At 40.2% G+C, this 21,726-nt stretch overlaps 1 protein-coding gene across 1 annotated transcript in view; it reads left to right on the forward strand.

Moving 5' to 3' along the window:
• The window catches only part of LOC149258267 (MADS-box transcription factor 23-like), a 208,239-nt gene that overhangs the window by 145,181 nt on the left and 41,332 nt on the right, over positions 1 to 21,726 (forward strand). The window lies entirely within an intron of this gene.

Raw genomic sequence — 21,726 nt, forward strand, 5'->3', positions numbered from 1 at the left:
GTCACATAATATAACTAAATCATTTACCTTAAAGGTGCACAATTTGATGTGCAGATCATGCCATGCATTTTCGTGCTCCTTTTGAACTTGTTGATGGAATCCACCTAGAAAACTATTCTCTTCAAGCTATGTTAGTTGTGCAAGGCTCTTCTCTAGGGCTCCATGATATTTCATTCCTATAAATGCCACTATGCGCAGACTAGGTACAATGTACTCCATCGCCATCATAGCTTCTATGCCATAAACCAGTCTGAATAGCATTTGCCCAGTCAACTTCTTTCAAGTCGTTCTATAAGCCCATAGCACGTAGGCATGCGGAAATCCAAATCATTTCTTTGAGCATTGCAAACCTTTGTTAGTGCATTCTCCAATATTTTATTAAACGCTTCCACCATCCCATTAGCCTGCGGATGATATGGCGTGCTCTTCTGATGGTAAACCTGAAATTCCTTCGTCATTGCATTGATCGTCTCATTAAGAAAATGCGTACCATGATTGCTCATTAAAATTTTTGGACATACAAACCATGTCAACACGTACTAAAAGATGATTTTTTTTGTTGTTGTGCTTGTACAGTGCTTCACTAGCTAAGCCTCTGCCCATTTGGTTAAGTATTCAGTCGTGGTGATGATGTACCGTGCACCCGTCTTCTTTCCTGGAGGTTGAATTGGTCCCACAAAGTCAGCCACCCACTTATCGAAGGGATGTAATGATGTCTGTGGCTTCAGCGGTAGATCATCCCTACATGAGAGTCTGCCAGTCCTTTGGCATGCATCGCATGCCCTACAATACTCTTTTGAATCCTTATGCAAGGTTGGCCACCACAACCCAATGCATAGAATCTTTTGCACTGTTGCTTTTCCTACATAATGACCTCCCATGGCTCCGTCATCAGCCTCAGCGAAGATGATGTTTCATTCAAAGTCTAGCATATAATGTTGTAATATTTGATCTAATCCCATTTTGTACAAGTTCCTTGCAATGACAGAAAAGTCTGTCGTGCGCACCACCAGTTCCTTCTTCTGTTGACTTGTATATCCTTCTGGAGCCCTTCCTATCGCCAAGAAGTGTATAATATCTTCAAAGTGGCTATCCGCGATGTGCACTGCAAAGAGTTGCATGTCAAGTAGTCCTTCCTCCAAATTAGTAGGCTCTTCTCTAGTTTCAATGCGCGACAGATGATCCAGTGCTGCATTCAATCGTCCTGGTTTCACAATGACTTCAAAATCATACTCCTGGAACAAAAACAACCATCTGCATATCTTCCTCCCCAACACAGGCTTGTTGACCAGGTATTTCAATGCAGAATGGTCGGTACACATCTTAAAATGTCCGCCAACAGATAATGCCCAAACTTCTAGAGTGTGTACACCATAGCTAATCCTTTGCGCTCTGTCATGGAATAATTTTTCTCAGCTTTAGACAACTTCCTAATTGCGAATGCTATAGGGTGATCCAAGTCCCCTTCACCATCTTGTGTCAGTACTGCTCCTAGTGCAATACATGATGCATCCACATGCACATTAAATTCCTTCTTGCAATCTAGGAAGACTAGGATCACCACGACGACCATTTTCTCCTTTAGCACATCCAAGCTCTTCTGGCATTCGTCATTCCAACAGAATGTAACATCCTTCTTTAATAGTTTTTCCCTTGGCACGGTGATCTAGGCATAGCTCTTGATGAATTTCCTATAGTGTCCCATATTCCCCAATGTTGTGTGTAGCTGTTTCACACTCCTTGGTTACTCCAAATTGATTATGATCGCAATCTTCACAGGGTCTACCATTAAGCCTTGTATGCATACCACATGACCCATCAGGATCCCAAAAGGGACATAGAACACACATTTCTTTAAATTGAGTGTGATCTGGTACCTCCGACATGTAGCTAGCATCAACTGTAGACTTTCCACATGGTGCTTTACCAATCCAAAAACTGTCCAATCGTCAAAGTATACCTCCTGAAATTTGTGAATGAAATCCTTGAACGCCGCAATGACTACATGCGAAAAGATCATAGGTGCATTCTTCAGCCCAAAACGCATCATTGTATATTGGAAGCATCCCCATTCAATCGTGAAGGTCATCTTACTTCTATCCTCCAGTGCGATCTTGATCTGATGGTACCCAGAGAACCCATCAGTAAACGAATATGCTTCTTGGCTGCCAAAATTTTCTAGGACCTCATCGATGAATGGAGTTGGGAAGGGATCATCCATGCAGGCATCATTCAACATCCTGAGATCTACGCATATCCTTATTTCTCCCCTCTGGTTCATTTCCTAAGCTACTATTGGGATCACCTAATCATATTCTTCCACCGCTTCAATAATACCTGTCATGAGCATCTTATCTAACTCTAAGCGGACCCTTTCTTTATACTTCAGTTCGAGGTGGTAAGTTTTTTGCTTCATAGGTTTCACATTCGGTTTTAGGGTGATCTTCATGACACCCAAGTCCACTACTATCTCTTTTAGATCTGAAAACTTTGTGGGGAACAGATCCTGACATTCGCGGAGTAGTTCGACGACCTTATCTACTATCACGTCATCCCAATAGTCTTCAATATTTTCAAACTTTAGCTTTTCCTCCGTGCTAATGTTCACCTGTCTAGTTTTGAGTGGCTTGGTTATGTTTGGGTTCTCTAGTTGCAGTCCCTCAACTTCGCAGTGACCTTCAGTCTCTGGAATATTAATCTTCCTTGGGTCTTTGTCTTGTTCTTTAACAATCACATTAGAACACTCCAGCGTGTGGCTCAGCTGAGTGGTCCAATCAGGTTGAATCAAATTAGAGGATTACTCAGTATCCTAAAATTTTTTGCCTTAATCTCCTACAATGCTTCGTCGATACATTCAAACCCATCCTCAAAGTTGAACATCATAAAAAATCCTTGGCGCAAAATGTCCCATTCTTCAGTGCCATCACGGAGTTCCGTCTCTAAGTACCAATTCATCGGTATAACATCCAAGGTATGAAAAAAAAATGTACCCACTCTAGCTGAGGCTTCGCTCCATACACTTCAGTCCATTTGGCCAAATGGTCGCGCGGATCATTTCTCCCATCATATTTTTTTGTTAGCCATACTTGTGTTGGGTGTGGAGCTTGATTATCTTCTGTATTCAAAGGTATCATCACTTTGGACCCTAGTTTGAAATTCCGCCCGAAAAGTATTCGCTGTAGGTGGGGTCCACGGGGGCTGGCTACGACCTTTGGGGAGCCCCCCCCTGGCGGGGGGTTTCGGGGGCAGAGATCCCGAAGCTAAGAATAGATATAAAATTGTTTGGTAAAAGTATAGTAATTCCTAATCAATCTGGGCCGTTCATTAGGCGGAGATCTGACAGTAGAAGTTATGTTTAATTTAGGGTTTTTTTCTCCTAGAAGGCAACCCCTCACTATATATGAGGGAATTGTATTGCGTCTATGTAGATCTGTATTCTGAGTGAGAAAGAGAGAGGATATTGACAGCGAAGATGGTGTTACAGCGGATCTGTTGTAGGTTGTATCTCTTCAGTTTGCTGGATAATATAAAAGGAAGGACTGGTTGTTTCTCTGTGGTCGTAGCCCAAACTGGGTGAACCACATATATATGTGTCCCTCTTGTTTTATGCATTTTCTGTGTTTATATTTCTGCAATAATTTATGTGTTACATTGCTCTGTAATATATAATTTTCTAACAACTAGTATGAGAGCTGAAGGTCTTTCTATGGCTGAAAAACTCGTAGGAGAGAAGGATTCCTGGTTTGAGTGGGAGCAATGGCGGAAGATGGTAAGTTTAGGGTTGAGAAATTTAACGGCCAAAACTTCTCGTTGTGGAAGATGTAGATGGAAGATTATCTGTATCAGAAAGATCTGTACCTACCATTGGGTGGAAAAACAAAGATGCCAATGGGTATGACAGATGAATAATGGAACCTTCTCAATAGAAAGGCACTCGGAATAGTACGGTTGCACCTCGCGGTGTCGGTCACCTTCAACATTTTGAAGGAAACAATGATGGAGGGTTTGATTAAGGTGTTGGTGAAACTATATGAAAAACGCTCAGCCTAAGATAAGGTATTTCTTATGAAGCATTTATTTAATATGAAGATGTCAGAAGGTGGATCTGTTGCACACCATTTAAATGCTTTTAATACTATTGCAAGTCAATTAAGCTCTATAGGGGTAAACTTTGATGATGAAGTTAGAGCTCTGTTATTCTTGTGCTCATTGCCAGAAATTTGGAATGGTTTAGTAATGGCCATTAGTAACTCTGTTTCTGGATCTAGTACTTTAAAGTTTGATGATGTTGTTGGTGCTATCCTTAGCGAGGAAATGCGACGGAAAAGCTCCAGTGAGACATCAGGTAATACTTTGAGTGGAGAGTCTAGGGGAAGAAAAATGAAAAGAGGAAAGAGCTCAGGATATCACAGTAAATCAAGGAAAGGAATATCCAAGTCCAGATCGGGGGTAGTCTACTGGAAATGTGAAGGACACCTAAATAAAGACTGTAGATCTCAGAAGGGAGAAGAAGGAGATGCACAGCAGGAAAACAATCATGAAGCAAATGTGACAGCTGAGGTGTTACAAGATGCTTTGATTCTTTCTTTCAAAAATATTATTGATTCCTGTGTGGTAGATTTAGGGGCCTCATTCCATGCCACACCTAATAAGAAATACTTTCATGACTATGTTCAAGGAGATTTTGGACAAGTCCGTTTGGGTGATGATAAACCCTGTAAAATTGTTGGAATGGGTAAGGTTCTTGTAAAACAACAGAATGGAAACCAATGGCTACTAAAGGAGGTAAGGCATGTTCCAGATCTGAAGAAAGATTTGATTTCAACAGAGCAGTTAGGCGGTGAAGGTTGTGTGACAAATTTCACAGATAAAGCTTGGAAGGTCACCAAAGGAGCCCTGGTAATAACAAAAGGTGAAAAGGTTGGTACATTGTATCTATGCAATGGTATTTCTAACTCCGTTAATGCTTTAAATTCCAAAGGAGCAGATGCAACATTATGGCATCATAGGCTCGAACACATGAGTGAGAAGGGGATGAAGATCCTTCACTTAAGGAATTTGTTGCCCAGTTTGAAGAATGTTGATTTGGACTTCTATGAGAATCACAATTATGGAAAACAAAAGACAGTCATATTTCTTAGAGTTGGGAAATAAAAGAAGAGCGAAAAATTAGAGCTTGTGCATACAGATGTATGGGGACCTACTCAGGTATCATCTCTCAGTGGCTCTCATTATTATTTTACTTTTATTGATGATGCAACTAGAAAAACTTGGATTTATTGTATTAAGAATAAATCTAATGTATTTGATACTTTCAAGAAATGGAAAGCTTTGGTTGAGATTGAGACAAGAAAGAAATTGAAGTGTCTCAGATCAGACAATGGAGGTGAATATTGCAGCAATGAGGTTGATAGGTACTGTTTAGAGAATGGAATTCCCAGAGAGAAGACAGTTCCAAGAACACCACAAGAAAATGGTGTGTCAGAAAGGATGAACAAAACAATCATGGAGCGTGCAAGGTGCATGAGATTTCATTCAGGATTGCCTTTACAATTTTGGGAAGATGCTGTAGATACTGCTGTTTATCTAATAAATAGAGGGCCTTCAAGTTCCTTGGATGGTGGTGTTCCAGAGGAAGCATGGATAGGTAAAAAGGTAAACTACTCTTTTTTAAAGCCTTTTGGTTGTGAGGCCTTTGTCCATATTAATAAAGAAAATAGAACAAAGATTGAGGCAAAATCAAAGAAATGTACCTTTATTGGATATGGTGTTAATGATTTTGGTTATCGTTTATATGATTATGAAAATCAAAAAATCATTAGGAGTAGAGATGTAATATTCAATGAAAAGGTCTTGTATGAGAATGAGTTGCAAGAAAATAAACATGAAAAAGAAAACAAGGAATACACAGTTCTTGATGAGATCACTGAAAGAGTAAAGGTGCCTGAAAATAATAATAAGAAACAACCACAACAACGGCAACCACCACAACAGCAACAAGCACCCCAAACACCTCAAAGTGGTGTTAGAAGATCTACCAGGATAAGTAGACCCCATGAATGATACTCTCCTTCATTATATTATTTATTGTTGACTGATTCTGGTGAACCTGAATTTTATGAAGAAGAAATGCAGGTTGAAAGCAGGAAGAAGTGGGAGCTTGCCATGGAAGAAGAGATGGACTCCTTAATGCATAACCAGACTTGGGACTTAGTCACGTTGCTTGCAGGTAAAACTACATTGCAGAATAAATGGGTTTACAGGTTGAAGGAAGAAGATGGAGGGAAACAAAGGTACAAAGCTGGATGAGATTCTTTGCTACAAGGTCAAAGTAGTGATATCACCAACATCCACCCTCAAAAGTCACATTTTGGAAGAGTTGCACTCATCTCCCACTGTAGGCCATTCAGGCTTTCAGAAGACTTATGCTCGCACTCGACGTTCATTCTTTTGGACAGGCATGAAAAAGGACATTCTTAATTTTGTAGCTAAGTGTGATGTGTGTCAGCGCCACAAAGGAGAAACAATCAAATCCCTAGGCACATTACAGCCATTGCCCGTCCTTGCCTCACTCTGGATGGAGGTTTCTATGGATTTCATTACGAGTCTTCTAAAGTCAGGCAATAAGTCAGTCATTATGCTGGTTGTGGACAGACTTTCTAACTATGCTCATTTTTGTGCCCTACCCCACCCTTTTACACGAGCTTTGGTGGCTCAATCTTTCATGGACTAGATCTTTGAATTGTATGGCATGCCCACTTCCATTGTGTCTGATCGTGACCTGATCTTCACCAGTAGCTTTTGGCAGGAACTCTTTGGGCTACAAGGTACCCAACTACAACTCAGTACTTCCTATCATCCCCAAACTGATGGTCAAACTGAAGCAGTCAACAAATGTCTGGAGACCTACCTTAGGTGTTTCACTTCAGAAAAGCAACATCTATGGGCACAGTGGTTACCTCTAGCCAAATGGTGATATAATACTAGTTATCATGCCACCACCAAAATGACTCCATATGAAGTAGTTTATGGTCAACTCCCTCCTTCACCTACTTCTTATATCTAGGGATGCTCGAAGTTAAAAGTAGTGGATCAACTCCTGTAGAACTGTGCAACCATGTTGGCCCGCCTCAAAGAGAATCCCCATCAAGCTCGAAATCACATGAAGCAATAGGCAGACCAACATCGTTCAGAGCGCAAATTTCAAGAAGGGGATCAGGTATTCTTGAGGCTACAACCCTATAAGCAAACATCACTCAAAGACAAGGGTTGTCAAAAATTATCTCTAAAATTCTATGGACCGTATCAAATACTTCAATGCATCGGAGAAGTAGCCTATAAGCTAGCCTTGCCACCCACTACAAAAATCCATCCTGTATTCCGTGTCTCATGCCTTAAGAAAGTGGTTGGGAACCATTGCATAATTCAAACTAGTCTACTGGAATTGGATGAAGAAGGTTCAATCTGGTTCCAACCTAAACAGGTTCTTAACATGTGAGAATGGCACCTACACAACCACACGATTAAGGAAGTCCTCATCAAGTGGAAAGAAACCTCCAGAAGATGCGACCTAGGAACTAGCCATTGTTCTTTAGCAGTTTCCACAGCTTCAACCTTAAGGACAAGGCTATTTTTATGGGGGAGGTCATGTTAGGGTCCAACCCTAACCCCCTTATTTATGTAATAGGCTCGAGTCATATTTATAGTTAGTTAAAGAGTCAATAAAGCCCATATTAATAATTGTAAGTGGTTGACCTGCATTTAAAGAAGGGACCACAGTTAGTTGCAAATGGGCCATGGTATTAGATAGATGGTATTAATAAGAAACATGGTACTGACCCATGGTATTGCATGTATGAATCCTATATAAAGGATAGACTCCCCTTGAGGAGCATCGTGTCTTATTTTGTAATTAAGCCCAGCTCTATTGGAGGTTGCCCCCTCAAAGAGGCAAGTGAACATTGCTTTCCTTTCTGAATAATAAAATACATGTTGTTATTCCTTATTGTTCTATGTTCTGGGTATATTTCTTCGCATATTTGGTATTCTGGTATCTTCTCGCAGGTCAAGAGCATAACACAGAATCACCCTTATTTATATTGATTGGGATTCACTTTCAAACATGAACCTGAAAAATATTTGCTGTAGGTGGGGTCCATGGGGGGTGGCTACGACCTTTGGGGAGCCCCCCCGTGGCGTGGGGTTTCGGGGGTAGAGCCCCTGAAGCTAAGAATAGATATAAAATTGTTTGGTAAAAGTATAGTAATTTCTAGTCAATCTGGGCCGTTCATTAGGCGGAGATCTGACGGTAGAAGTTATGTTTAACTTAGGGTTTTTTGCCCTAGAAGGCAACCCCTCACTATATATGAGGGAATTGTATTGTGTCTATGTAGATCTGTATTCTGAGTGAGAAAGAGAGAGGAGATTGATAGCGAAGATGGTGTTACAGCGGATCTGTTGTACGTTGTATCTCTTCAGTTTGCTGGATAATATAAAAGGAAGGACTGGTTGTTTCTCTGTGGACGTAGCCCAAACTGGGTGAACCACATATATATGTGTCCCTCTTGTTTTATGCATTTTCTGTGTTTATATTTCTGCAATAATTTATGTGTTACATTGCTCTGTAATATATAATTTTCTAACAACTAGTATCAGAGCCGAAGGTCTTTCTATGGCTGACAAACTCGTAGGAGAGAAGGATTCCTGGTTTGAGTGGGAGCAATGGTGGAAGATGGTAAGTTTAGGGTTGAGAAATTTAACGCCCAAAACTTCTTGTTGTGGAAGATGTAGATGGAAGATTATCTGTATCAGAAAGATCTGTACCTACCATTGGGTGGAAAAACAAAGATGCCAATGGGTATGACAGATGAAGAATGGAACCTTCTCGATAGAAAGGCACTCGGAATAGTACGGTTGCACCTCGTGGTGTCGGTCACCTTCAACATTTCGAAGGAAACAATGATGGAGGGTTTGATTAAGGTGTTGGTGAAACTATATGAAAAACCCTCAGCCTAAGATAAGGTATTTCTTATGAAGCATTTATTTAATATGAAGATGTCAGAAGGTGGATCTGTTGCAGACCATTTAAATGATTTTAATACTATTGCAAGTCAATTAAGCTCTGTAGGGGTAAACTTTGATGATGAAGTTAGAGATCTGTTATTCTTGTGCTCATTGCCAGAAATTTGGAATGGTTTAGTAATGGCCATTAGTAACTCTGTTTCTGGATCTAGTACTTTAAAGTTTGATGATGTTGTTGGTGCTATCCTTAGCGAGGAAATGCGACGGAAAAGCTCCAGTGAGACATCAGGTAATGCTTTGAGTGGAGAGTCTAGGGGAAGAAAAATGAAAAGAGGAAAGAGCTCAGGATGTCACAGTAAATCAAGGAAAGGAATATCCAAGTCCAGATCGGGGATAGTCTACTGGAAATGTGAAGGACACCTAAATAAAGACTGTAGATCTCAGAAGAGAAAAGAAGGAGATGCACAGCAGGAAAACAATCATGAAGCAAATGTGACAGGTGAGGTGTTACAAGATGCTTTGATTCTTTCTTTCAAAAATATTATTGATTCCTGTGTGGTAGATTTAGGGGCCTCATTCCATGCCACACCTAATAAGAAATAATTTCATGACTATGTTCAAGGAGATTTTGGACAAGTCCGTTTGGGTGATGATAAACCCTGCAAAATTGTCGGAATGGGTAAGATTCTTGTAAAACAACAGAATGGAAATCAATGGCTACTAAAGGAGGTAAGGCATGTTCCAGATCTGAAGAAAGATCTGATTTCAACAGAGCAGTTAGGCGGTGAAGGTTGTGTGACAAATTTCACAGATAAAGCTTGGAAGGTCACCAAAGGAGCCCTGGTAATAACAAAAGGTGAAAAGGTTGGTACATTGTATCTATGCAATGGTATTTCTAACTCCGTTAATGCTTTAAATTCCAAAGGAACAGATGCAACATTATGGCATCATAGGCTCGAACACATGAGTGAGAAGGGGATGAAGATCCTTCACTTAAGGAATTTGTTGCCCAGTTTGAAGAATGTTGATTTGGACTTCTATGAGAATTGCAATTATGGAAAACAAAAGAGAGTCATATTTCTTAGAGTTGGGAAATAAAAGAAGAGCGAAAAATTAGAGCTTGTGCATATAGATGTATGGGGACCTACTCAGGTATCATCTCTCAGTGGCTCTCATTATTATTTTACTTTTATTGATGATGCAACTAGAAAAACATGGATTTATTGTATTAAGAATAAATCTAATGTATTTGATACTTTCAAGAAATGGAAAGCTTTGGTTGAGATTGAGACAGGAAAGAAATTGAAGTGTCTCAGATTAGAAAATGGAGGTAAATATTGGAGCAATGATGTTGATAGGTACTGTTTAGAGAATGGAATTCCCAGAGAGAAGACAGTTCCAAGAACACCACAAGAAAATGGTGTGTCAGAAAGGATGAACAAAACAATCACGGAGTGTGCAAGGTGCATGAGATTGCATTCATGATTGCCTTTACAATTTTGCGTAGATGTTGTAGATACTATTGTTTATCTAATAAATAGAGGGCCTTCAATTTCCTTGGATGGTGGTGTTCCAGAGGAAGCATGGATAGGTAAAAAGGTAAACTACTCTTTTTTAAAGCCTTTTGGTTGTGAGGCCTTTGTCCATATTAATAAAGAAAATAGAACAAAGATTGAGGCATAATCAATGAAATGTACCTTTATTGGATATGGTGTTAATGATTTTGGTTATCGTTTATATGATTATGAAAATCAAAAAATCATTAGGGGTAGAGATGTAATATTCAGTGAAAAGGTCTTGTATGAGAATGAGTTGCAGGAAAATAAACAGGAAAAAGAAAACAAGGAATACACAGTTCTTGATGAGATCACTGAAAGAGTAAAGGTGCCTAAAAATAATAATAAGAAACAACCACAACAACGGCAACCACCACAATAGCAACAGGCACCCCAAACACCTGAAAGTGGTGTTAGAAGATCTACCAGGATAAGTAGACCCCATGAATGATACTCTCCTTCATTATATTATTTATTGTTGACTGATTCTGGTGAACCTAAATTTTATGAAGAAGAAATGCAGGTTGAAAGAAGGAAGAAGTGGGAGCTAGCCATGGAAGAATAGATGGACTCCTTAATGCATAACCAGACTTGGGACTTAGTCAGGTTGCCTGCAGGTAAAACTACATTGCAGAATAAATGGGTTTACAGGTTGAAGGAAGAAGATGGAGGAAAACAATGGTACAAAGCTAGACTTGTGGTGAAGGGGTTTGCACAGAAGAAAGGTATTGATTTTGATGAAATATTTTCTCTTGTTGTTAAAATGACTTCAATCAGAACTATTCTAAGTCTAGTAGCAGCTGAAGATTTGCATCTTGAGCAGTTAGATGTAAAGACAACCTTTCTGCATGGGGATTTGGAGGAAGAGATATATATGCAGCAACCACAAGGATATGAGGTAAAAGGGAAGGAGAAACTAGTGTGCAGGTTGAAGAAGAGCTTGTATGGCTTAAAACAGCCTCCAAGGTAGTGGTATCTAAAATTTGACAAGTTTATGTCTGAACAAGGTTATACTAGATGTCACCTGAAAAAGCAAAATGATGGCAACTATATTATATTGTTATTGTATGTTGATGACATGCTTTTTGCAAGGTCTAACATGCAGGAAATAAATGTGCCCAAAAGAAAATTGGTAAATTCATTTGCAATGAAGGATTTGGGAGTTGCAAAACAAATCCTTGGTATGAGAATAACTAGAGAAAGGAAAAATTGCAAACTAACATTGTCTCAGAATGAGTACATACAAAAGGTGTTGAAAAGATTTAATATGCACAATGAAAAACTAGTTAGCACGCATTTTTCTAGCCATTTTAAACTTAGTAAGGAAATGTGCCCAGAGACCCAAGAAGACATGGATTATATGTCTAAAGTTCCATATGCATCAGCAGTTGGAAGCTTAATGTATGCAATGGTCTGCACAAGGCCTAATATTGCACATGCAGTGGGATTTGTAAGCGAGTACATGAACAATCCAGGAAATGAACATTGGATGGTAGTGAAATGGATTCTCAGATATTTGAAAGGTACCACAAATCAAGCATTATGCTTTGGTGGTTCGAACATTTCTCTATAGGGATATGTTGATGCAGATATGGCAGGTGACAGAGATAACAGGAGGAGAACTACAGGATATTTATTTACTGTAGGTGGAACAACTGTCAGTTGGGTTTCAAAAATCCAAAGTGTTGTTGCACTTTCGACAACAGAAGCTAAGTATGTTGCTGCTACAGAGGTTAGTAAAGAAATGATTTGGTTACAAAGGTTTATGGGTGAATTGGGTAAGGATCATGTATGGGCACATTATATAGTGATAGTCAAAGTGCCATTCATCTTGCAAAGAACTCAACATTTCATTCTAGGACTAAACACATACAACTCAAGTACCATTTCATACAATCAGTGTTGGAAGATGGAGAGTTGAAGCTGGAAAAGATACACACTAGCAAAAATCCTGTAGATATGCTAACAAAAGTTCTAATCAGGGAGAAACTGAGAATATGCTTAGTTTCAATTGGTCTTCAAGTATGATGAAGAAGATGAAAAACAGGCAGGTCCAAAGAGGAGTCAATGTCCAGCAGATGAAGCAGTGGTGGAGTTGCTATAATCAGTCTCCAAGTGGGAGATTGTTGGGTGTGGATCTTGATTATCTTTTGTATTCAAAGGTATCGCCACATTGGACCACGGTTTGAAACCAAAAAATATTCGCTACAAGTGGGGCCGGGGGGGGGGGGGCTGTGACCTTTGGGGAGCGCCCCCCCCCCTGGCGGGGGGTTTCGGGGAAGCACCCCCGAAGCTAAGAATAGATGTAAAATTGCTTGGTAAAAGTGTAGTAATTTCTAGTCAATCTCGGCCGTTCATTAGGCAGAGATCTGACGGTAGAAGTTATGTTTAATTTAGGTTTTTTGACCTAGAAGGCAACCCCTCACTATATATGAGGGAATTCTATTGTGTCTATGTAGATCTGTATTCTGAGTGAGAAAGAGAGAGGAAATTGAAAGCGAAGAAGGTGTTACAATGAATCTGCTATAGGTTGTATCTCTTCAGTTTGCTGGATAATATAAAAGGAAGGACTGGTTGTTTCTTCGTGGATGTAGCCCAAACTAGGTGAACCACGTATATCTGTGTCTCTCTTGTTTTATGAGTTTTCTGTGTTTATATTTTTGCAATATTTTATGTGTTCCATTGCTCCATAATATATAATTTTATAACAACTTGTGGGTGACCAAACTGTACTCTCATCATTTTTCTATATAAATTCCAATCATCAATATTGTCCTTGTGAGTGCCCCACCATCTCATAGGTGTAGTGTGCAATGCCAAGTATAGGGCCTCGAACCTATGTATCTTTGGAAATTCTATCTCTAATGCATCCAAAAAGTGATCAACATCAGTTAAACCATCATAGTAAGGAAGATTTCTTACCTTTGATGATACACAGTGCAATGACTTGGTCGTCATATTACAACACAATGTAGATACTTCATGCAGTGGATTTTGTTAGTGCTCTAGTTCTTCATCTAAATCTAATGTGCAAGAAATTTTGCAGTCGCATGCAATACATCCATCTATTGTTGGATTCACCCAATCCTAATCTAGTGCCATTATCTTGTAAATTCGGTCCAAATCATCATCACTTTCATAATCGTGGATCGGTTCAGTATAGCATGGTCCTTCTGTAGGGTCTAGTGACAGCACTACGCAGAGCGATTTCTTCTCAAATATCATCTTTCGCTTCTTCAGATTGATTACCCTATTCATGTTAGTGGCCCAATCGATCCCAAGGAGTGTGGGGTAGGGATTGCTATCATCCACAATCTCTATCACTTGAAAATCAGTTAGTGCACTCATGCCTTCGATATCAACTGTTACCCCATGCAACCTCTCCATTGGGATGATTTTCTACTGATTCTCCATTCTTAACTGAATCAGAGACCACTGTAGTGCAGGCCTCCCCATTCTCTCCCATGTCTATTTCGGAAAAGTGTTTGCATCTGACCCCAAATCTAAAATAACCTGATCCATCTCATATTCTCCTATTTGCACAGTGTGTCTCATCTCAAGTCCAGTTCTTGTCTTATGCTCACCAAGATTTCTAACTACGTGTGGTCCGTCAGTAGCATTTTCCGTGCCAGCGCATCTATTGATCAGCTCCGGGTGTCCCTTCAGAGCCTTTCTATCAGGTAGCAGTTTCATGCAGGTCTCCAAGAATGTGGTAATCATGGACGGGTCCATTTCCTCGGCCGACTTCTCTTGACTCCCTGAGGTGGAGGCCTTAGGGAAACTTTTATTCTCTTGCATAAATGTTTCTTTTGCACGTTATAGATCAAACCTTGTCTCCTTTTCTGGTGCTTTGTTGACCAACTCACCTCCTTCAGGTTACTTCCCCTTATCCTCACCAATCGTCACTCGACTACGCAACACAATATTTACCTTAGGGTCTTCCTCCCAAGGCTCAACCATCATGATCTATAGGTTCTGAGTCGGTTGTTGAGCTTGTTCCCCCTTCTTGAATATCTTAGCTAACAATATAGGGCAATCCTCTGTCACTTGGTCAAATAGAGTAAATAGCGGCATGACAACTACGTTGGATTCGAGCTGCCTCATGCGTAGTGTCCTGGTCCTCCACAATTGTAACAAATAACATGCCCTTGACCTCTACGAGGTCCCCCTCCACCTCGGCCTCATCTGTGCCCCTGATACTCCCCTCACACTCCTCCATCGCCTTAGTCTGGAGGCTACGTTTCTGCCTGCACCCTATTTGCAGGTGTCCTTTCCATCATTAATTTGTAACTATAATAATTGTGCTCATCATGTGCCACTGACTGACAGAATTTGCAGAAGAGTTGTTGCTGTGTCTGTATGAATTTCTGTAGCAAATGGAAATTGTCTGTCACATGTTTTCCAACTACCTGACAAATAGCACACCATAGTGCAGGACCCGTGCTTGGCCCTGCAACAACTTCTAGCCTTAGAGGCATTGATCCCCCTGCTACAACATAATTTGTAAAAACTGGACAATGATCTCTGTCATGCCCTTGGATTTTGCACTTTAGGCACCACACTTCTTCATGCGCCTCTAGCCAAGCTATTTTGTCTTTCTTCAGACTCTGCATTTCGACCCAACCATTCTGCAACTGCACATGAATCTGTTGAACCCCTAGATTAGCATCCTGCATTGGTGTCTTGTGAAATCTCATTGCAATTTCCAGAGCTTCCGCCTGTGTCCCAATCTTTTGTTGTGATATTACAACCCTTAGATGAGGCAGGAGTGAGGCCACAAACCATTCGTGGTGCTGCCCATCAGTCAGATTCATGTTCGCCTCAAAGATCATACACTTCAATCTTTGATCCAAATCCTAGGGCGTCTCACCAAGATTCATCATGATCTCTTTGAATTCCACAATTGATTGTGCCTCAAACCTAGGTCTACTAAATTCCTTATTCACCGCAGTCTAAATATCTGCCAATGCAGACGTGAGATTATCAATGTAGTACTTAATATACCACGTTAGTGCGCGGTCTAGTAAAGTACTAACCAGTGTTACTTTCTTCATTTGATCATCCGTGATACCCTGAGCTTCCCATACAGCCTTCGCAATGAACCAAAACTGCTTCGGATCTTCATTTCCCACGCTCTTGAACATAGGTAGCTTTACGGAGTTCACCATATTGAACGGTGATAGAGGTGGCGGTGGGGGTGAGCGTGTAAGCGATGGAGGCAAAGATGGAGGTGGTGTAGGTGGATGAGGTGTTTGCGGGAACCCTTACTTTATCAACTGAATAGCACTCTGTGGAGAAGCATGTGCTATTCCCTCATCATCACTCAGAGGAGGTTCAATCAGTAGGCTATATTCGGGGCCTTTTCATCCTCCATCCCTGAAAATTCTTCCACTTTGCATAGCCCCAAACATCAAGGTAATTGCATAACCCGATTTTCACACAATAGCATCTTAATCCAAGTATTTAATGATTTTAAATAATTACCTCACGGTCTTTTGAAGAAGCGGCGCTCTGCTTCACTGTAACTGAGCGAAGTATCGACCACGAACTCTGTCAAAAATCCTCCTATGATGTGATCAAGCCAATGATTGACAATGTGCACAATCATATATTCAAAGGCTTCCAATATTTTCACTAACTCTGGGGTCCAAACAATCAGACTGTCAAGCCTTCACCTCCCTTGGCCATCTTCCAACTTCATGATCTAATCGTATAATTCAACTGGGAAGGAACATAAGAATATTTCATGTATCTTTGTGTATAGATATTTGTCCAATCACTATTCTTTTGTTAATCGTGGATTCCTATTTTCTTGTGCCGTGAATTTATGGATCTTTCTATCCAACTATTCTTCAATCTCCTTCTTAGTTGGATTCCAATGATGTGACATCACAAATCTCATTATGCAGATCTTGGTCTTGGTAATGGAACCATTTGTTGGCTTGATGGGCCCTAACCTAGGTTCAATGTTAAGTAGCCAAGAAAATCTCCACACTACTGGCCCTTTCATCGTCAATCCATGGAGCGCGGATTGAAGTCTCACCTGAAGCAGTATGGGTGGATGCAGCAACCAAGTTTTTGCACCCTGAGATGGTTGTGATGTTAGTTATATGCCCTAAGCCTTACTTCGCATAGACCGATAAGCCCTCGAGGGCTTATCAAAGTATTTCTTTTATTCATCCTTGAAGCCTCTGCGAAAGTATCTGGTCATCCTTTGCGGACCCCAAATAGATATATTAGGCACTTACGTGCCTTTATAATTACTCTTACTTCTGCATTTACTCATATTCTCTTAGTTTCATACCATCTTAATAGGTAGTTATAATTATCGCACGTAAACAGATATTCTTACTTGCATTCATATAACAGAGAGAAACATATAGATTTGCGAATCAGAGTAGCATTAAAATATAAATCCTGTGTTCAACATAACATAATCACATGTAATTACCAAAAGTAAAATACACAGGTAATTCTAGAATACTTCTTTTTATTGATAATCCATATTTCTAGTACAGACTCTGACTTCCCCGCACACAAAACTGAAGGGGTCCGTGCACTCAGCTACGGACTTTTACCCTAGGCCTCTATGCACTCAGCTATAGAGCCTCTTACTACGTTAAGTCTCTTTTCTCCTAGCTCTCATAGACCCATCAACTTACTCAGAACTCTAATAAAAACTTATGAACTGCCATAGACTCTTCTAAGACTCCCTTTTTATACACTCCCATCATTCGCGGACCAAGGGTGGATCTCATCAACTCGACACAAAAAATCTAAATTAAGGGCGGAAACCCTTTTTCACTATTTACATATTTGTGCTCTACGACCACAAAACGCAGAGACTTTACATTATTTACACAAAAACTAGGCCTTTAGCCCAAAAAATTGGGCTTTTAACCCCAAAATTGACCCAGGGACCCATTCCCAACACTGGTTCACATTGAGCATGGTAGGAACTATGCTAGGGTGACATAGACGAAACTAGAGGTAGTTTGGACGAATCACTTGAAGTTGTACTCAGAGCTCAGATTTTCCTATTGGGTTGAGGAAAATTCCTCACTAGAATTTTTCCAGTATTTTTCTCTATAGGATTGCGAGATTCAACATCTAGATTATTGTACTCATAATTTGTCACTGTTGCATAATAATAAAGCCCTCGGTTACTGCACCAATTTTACTAAGTTGCATTTTTCAAGGTGTTGAAAATGAAACAAGATGATGGAGCTTAGTGGAAAGAAGTCACCTTCACTAAGTGGGCCCGCAGGCTATTTTTGGCGCAAAGTCTATTTTTAGACTATGTCAATTTTTAGACATATGGATCATGGTCTATGAGTTGCAGGATGTTGTTTATGGATGATTGGTCATGTTGGTAAAAATAGATGGAATTCTATTTTTAGACATATGGGTGGAGTCTATTTTTAGACTGCTAGGCTAAAAATAGAACAGTCAAATATTATTAGCTCATAATAATATTTGGACTATAAACATTATCTTATCCTCTTGGAGCACTTCAGTTTTAGCTACAGATGTGGCACATGCAGCTGTCAGAAGGAAATATGCTTTCTTTGTGGGTCAGTTGAGCTATTACATGTAGGACTTCAGTTAGAACTCATGTGGTTGAGTTTCGGTGGAGTTGATTGTGGAGTTGATGGAGTTGTGTTCAGTTTGACTTGGTTGAACTAGTTGTATTTTAGTCTAACTAAAGAATACACTAGTGATGAGTTGTGTGAATTAAATATCAATTAACTCACTAATTATTAACTCATAAAGCAACTAAAGAATACATCAGTTGACTCAGTGCATGGATAGTTCAATGGAGATAGGTGTTAGAGGTTGAGATTGCTATCAGTTGTGACTATAGTTGTGCATGAGATCTTGCACAATCAATGGGATTGAGTAATGCCAATGAGGATTGCGTAGTGTGGGCCAATACCAAGGCAATTGTAGCCTGTGCTCACGTGATTTTCACTTTGGATTATGTAGTGGAGGCAGGCAAAGTAGTGGAGGAGATTTGAACCTGTGATTGTTTGGATCTGAGCTAGTTTTGTGTGTAACAGGTGGAGATAGTGTTGAGTACTTGTGAGGAGTATTGTACTATGTATTGTTACATGTTCTCAATCATTATAATATACAGATAGTGTGGTATTTTCAGCTGTATGCTTTCCCCGGGTTACATACTGTGTTAATGTGTGCATGCGATTGATGTTTCATGGTTTTTCATGCTGCTAAATTGATGATCAACATAGAGGAGATTATGTATTGTGCATGTATTCCGCAATAGTGTATAATCAGGGTAATCTTTGTGAATAAGTGTCATATTATTCAAAATTTCTACATGGTATCAGAGCTGGTTGATTTGTAGAAAAAGTTCTACAGGATATCAAAGTGGGATTGATCATCAGATCTATTATTCAGAAAGTGTTTACATTTTATTTCTTCAGGCAAAGTCTGTAATCGGGCTAGGTAGCTTCTGGATTCATCCTTCTTTTGGAAGGTGAGATATCTGGTGAATGCCCATACAGTCGATCTTTGTACAAGAAATACTTTGTTCTCACGAATTTTAGATCAGAAGCGGTTGAGTTTTGAGCTGGTGGAATGGCGCTCAAGGATAAACTCAGAAACATCAAAGCTAAGAATGGAGATGCCACAGATTTTCCACAGAAGAAGAAGAACAAGAAAGTTGCTGGATCTGTAGCAGGAGAGGCTCTAGCCTCATAGTTTGAGCTTGATTTTTCATTGATCACATGCTTGGTTTCAAGTGTGATGGGATCAGTGTGGTTCTTGGATAGTGGTGCATCTTCTCACATGACAGGAGATCGAGATTTGTTTTCTGATCTGGATGAGAAAGATCTTGGAGTGCACATCGAGATGAGGGATGATGGTAGATACAGTTCGACCAGTATCGGTACCATTTCCTTTGAGAGGGAGTCTAGTAAACCCTTTAGATTGAAGGAAGTGATGCATGTTCCAGGATTGAAGAAGAATCTTATCTCTGTGGCGATGTTAGAAGACAAGGGATATGATGTTGTCTTCAGTGAGGGAAAGGCTTTCCTGTGCAGCAAGACAACTAGAGAAACCCGGAAGATAGGGGTTCGAGTCAGGAACCTTTATCAGTTGCATGTAGATGCATGCAAAGCCTTGATCAGTGAGGCAATTGATGGAGACTTGGTGGTTGAGAGGGAGCATATATTACCTCTCAACATGCAGAGCCAGAAGAAGTCTCAGACGATTGTGGAGGAGCCGCGATTGGTGCAGCAGCTTCAGGAGGTTGTGGAGCAGCCACAATAGGGGAAGCTAAGAGGAGATCGAGTAGAGACATCTACTCATGCAGATACCTCCAATAGGGGGAAACTTTGAGCCAGGTGGGCTGAGGGATCATATGCAGCCATACCTCTAGGTAGGAGGTGGGGTGATGTGGATTTATTGTCCCAAGGTGGAGGGGCAAGATCCTTGAGGTACCCAACCTCTTGGATGAGACCTTGCTATAGGAGCCCCGATGTGGAGTAGCAGGAACTGACTGATTGGGTAGAGACAGATGTGGATGGAGCGGCAGAGAGAGCGACAGTGTAGGGAATCCCAGGACAGCGCATAGCTAGCAGGCTATAGCAATGTGAGAGGCACAAGTGTTTTGCACAGTGCTAGGTGGCACAGAGAAGTGTGCAATGGTGCAAGATGCATGGAGATGTTGCAGTAGTGTAGATGTCAGAGAGGGAGCACTTGTCAGTAGCAGGTAGAGCTTCGGCATCAGAGTATGTTCCTAGCCCAACAGAGTGGTCAGTTGGGAGTGTTTTTTGTTCCAAGTGTTGTTGGAGCAAGTGGACCGAGCAGATGTGTTGCATGCAGAACATTCCCGAGTTGCAAGATAGGGGTTGTAGATAATCCATATCTTGTTGAGAGGGAGTGTTGAAAATGCAACAAGATGATGGAGCTTAGTGGAAAGGAGTTGCCTTCACTAAGTGGGCCTGCAGGCTATTTTTGGTCCAAAGTCTATTTTTAGACTATGTCTATTTTTAGACATGGATCATGGTCTGTTAGTTGCAGGATGCTTTTTATGGTTGATTGGTCATGTTGGTAAAAATAGATGGACTTCTATTTTTAGACATATGGGCAGAGTCTATTTTTAGACTGCTAGGCTAAAAATAGAACAATCAAATATTATTAGCTCATAATAATATTTGGACTATAAACATTATCTTATCCTCTTGGAGCACTTCAGTTTGAGCTACAGATATGGCACATGCATCTGTTAGAAGGAAATACGCTTTCTTTGTGGGTCAGTTGAGCTATTGCATGCAGGACTTCAGTTAGAACTCATGTGGTTGAGTTTCAGTGGAGTTGATTGTGGAGTTGATGGAGTTGTGTTCAGTTTGACTTGGTTGAACTAGTTGTATTTTAGTCTAACTAAAGAATACACTAGTGATGAGTTGTGTGAATTAAATATTAATTAATTCACTAATTATTAACTCATAAAGAAACTAAATAATACATTAGTTAACTCAGTTCATGGATAGTTTAGTGGAGACATGTGTTAGAGGTTGAGATTGCTAACAGTTGTGACTATATTTGTGCATGAGATCTTGCACAATCAATGGGATTGAGTAATGCCAATGAGGATTGCGCAGTGTGGGGCAATACCAAGGAAATTGTAGGCTGTGATCACTTGATTTTCACTTTGGATTGTGCAGTGGAGGCAGGCAAAGAAGCGGAGGAAATTTGAACCTGTGATTGTTCGGATCTGAGATAGTTTTGTGTGTAACAGGTGGAGATAGTGCTGAGTACTTGTGAGGAGTATTGTACTATGTATTGTTACATGTTCTCAATCATTATAATATACAGATAGTGTGGGGTTTCAGCTTTATACTTTCCCCGGGTTACATACTGTGTTAATATGTGCATGTGATTGATGTTTCATGGTTTTTCATGCTGCTAAATTGATGATCAACGTAGAGGAGATTATGTATTGTGCATGTATTCTACAATAGTGTATAATTAGGATAATCTCTGTGAATAAGTGTCATATTATTCAAAATTTCTACACAAGGGACATTTGTCCAAAAATAATTGTGTCATTTTTATTGTGTGTGTGTTAGTATTTTCTCAGTTTCTGGCACTATTTATTTCCACAGTTCTATTTGTCAAGGTTGTA

The sequence above is a fragment of the Pinus tabuliformis genome, chromosome 6, assembly GCF_031772625.1.
Source record: "Pinus tabuliformis cultivar Carrire ecotype Pingquan chromosome 6, CPIR1, whole genome shotgun sequence".
Taxonomy (NCBI): Eukaryota; Viridiplantae; Streptophyta; class Pinopsida; order Pinales; family Pinaceae; genus Pinus; species Pinus tabuliformis.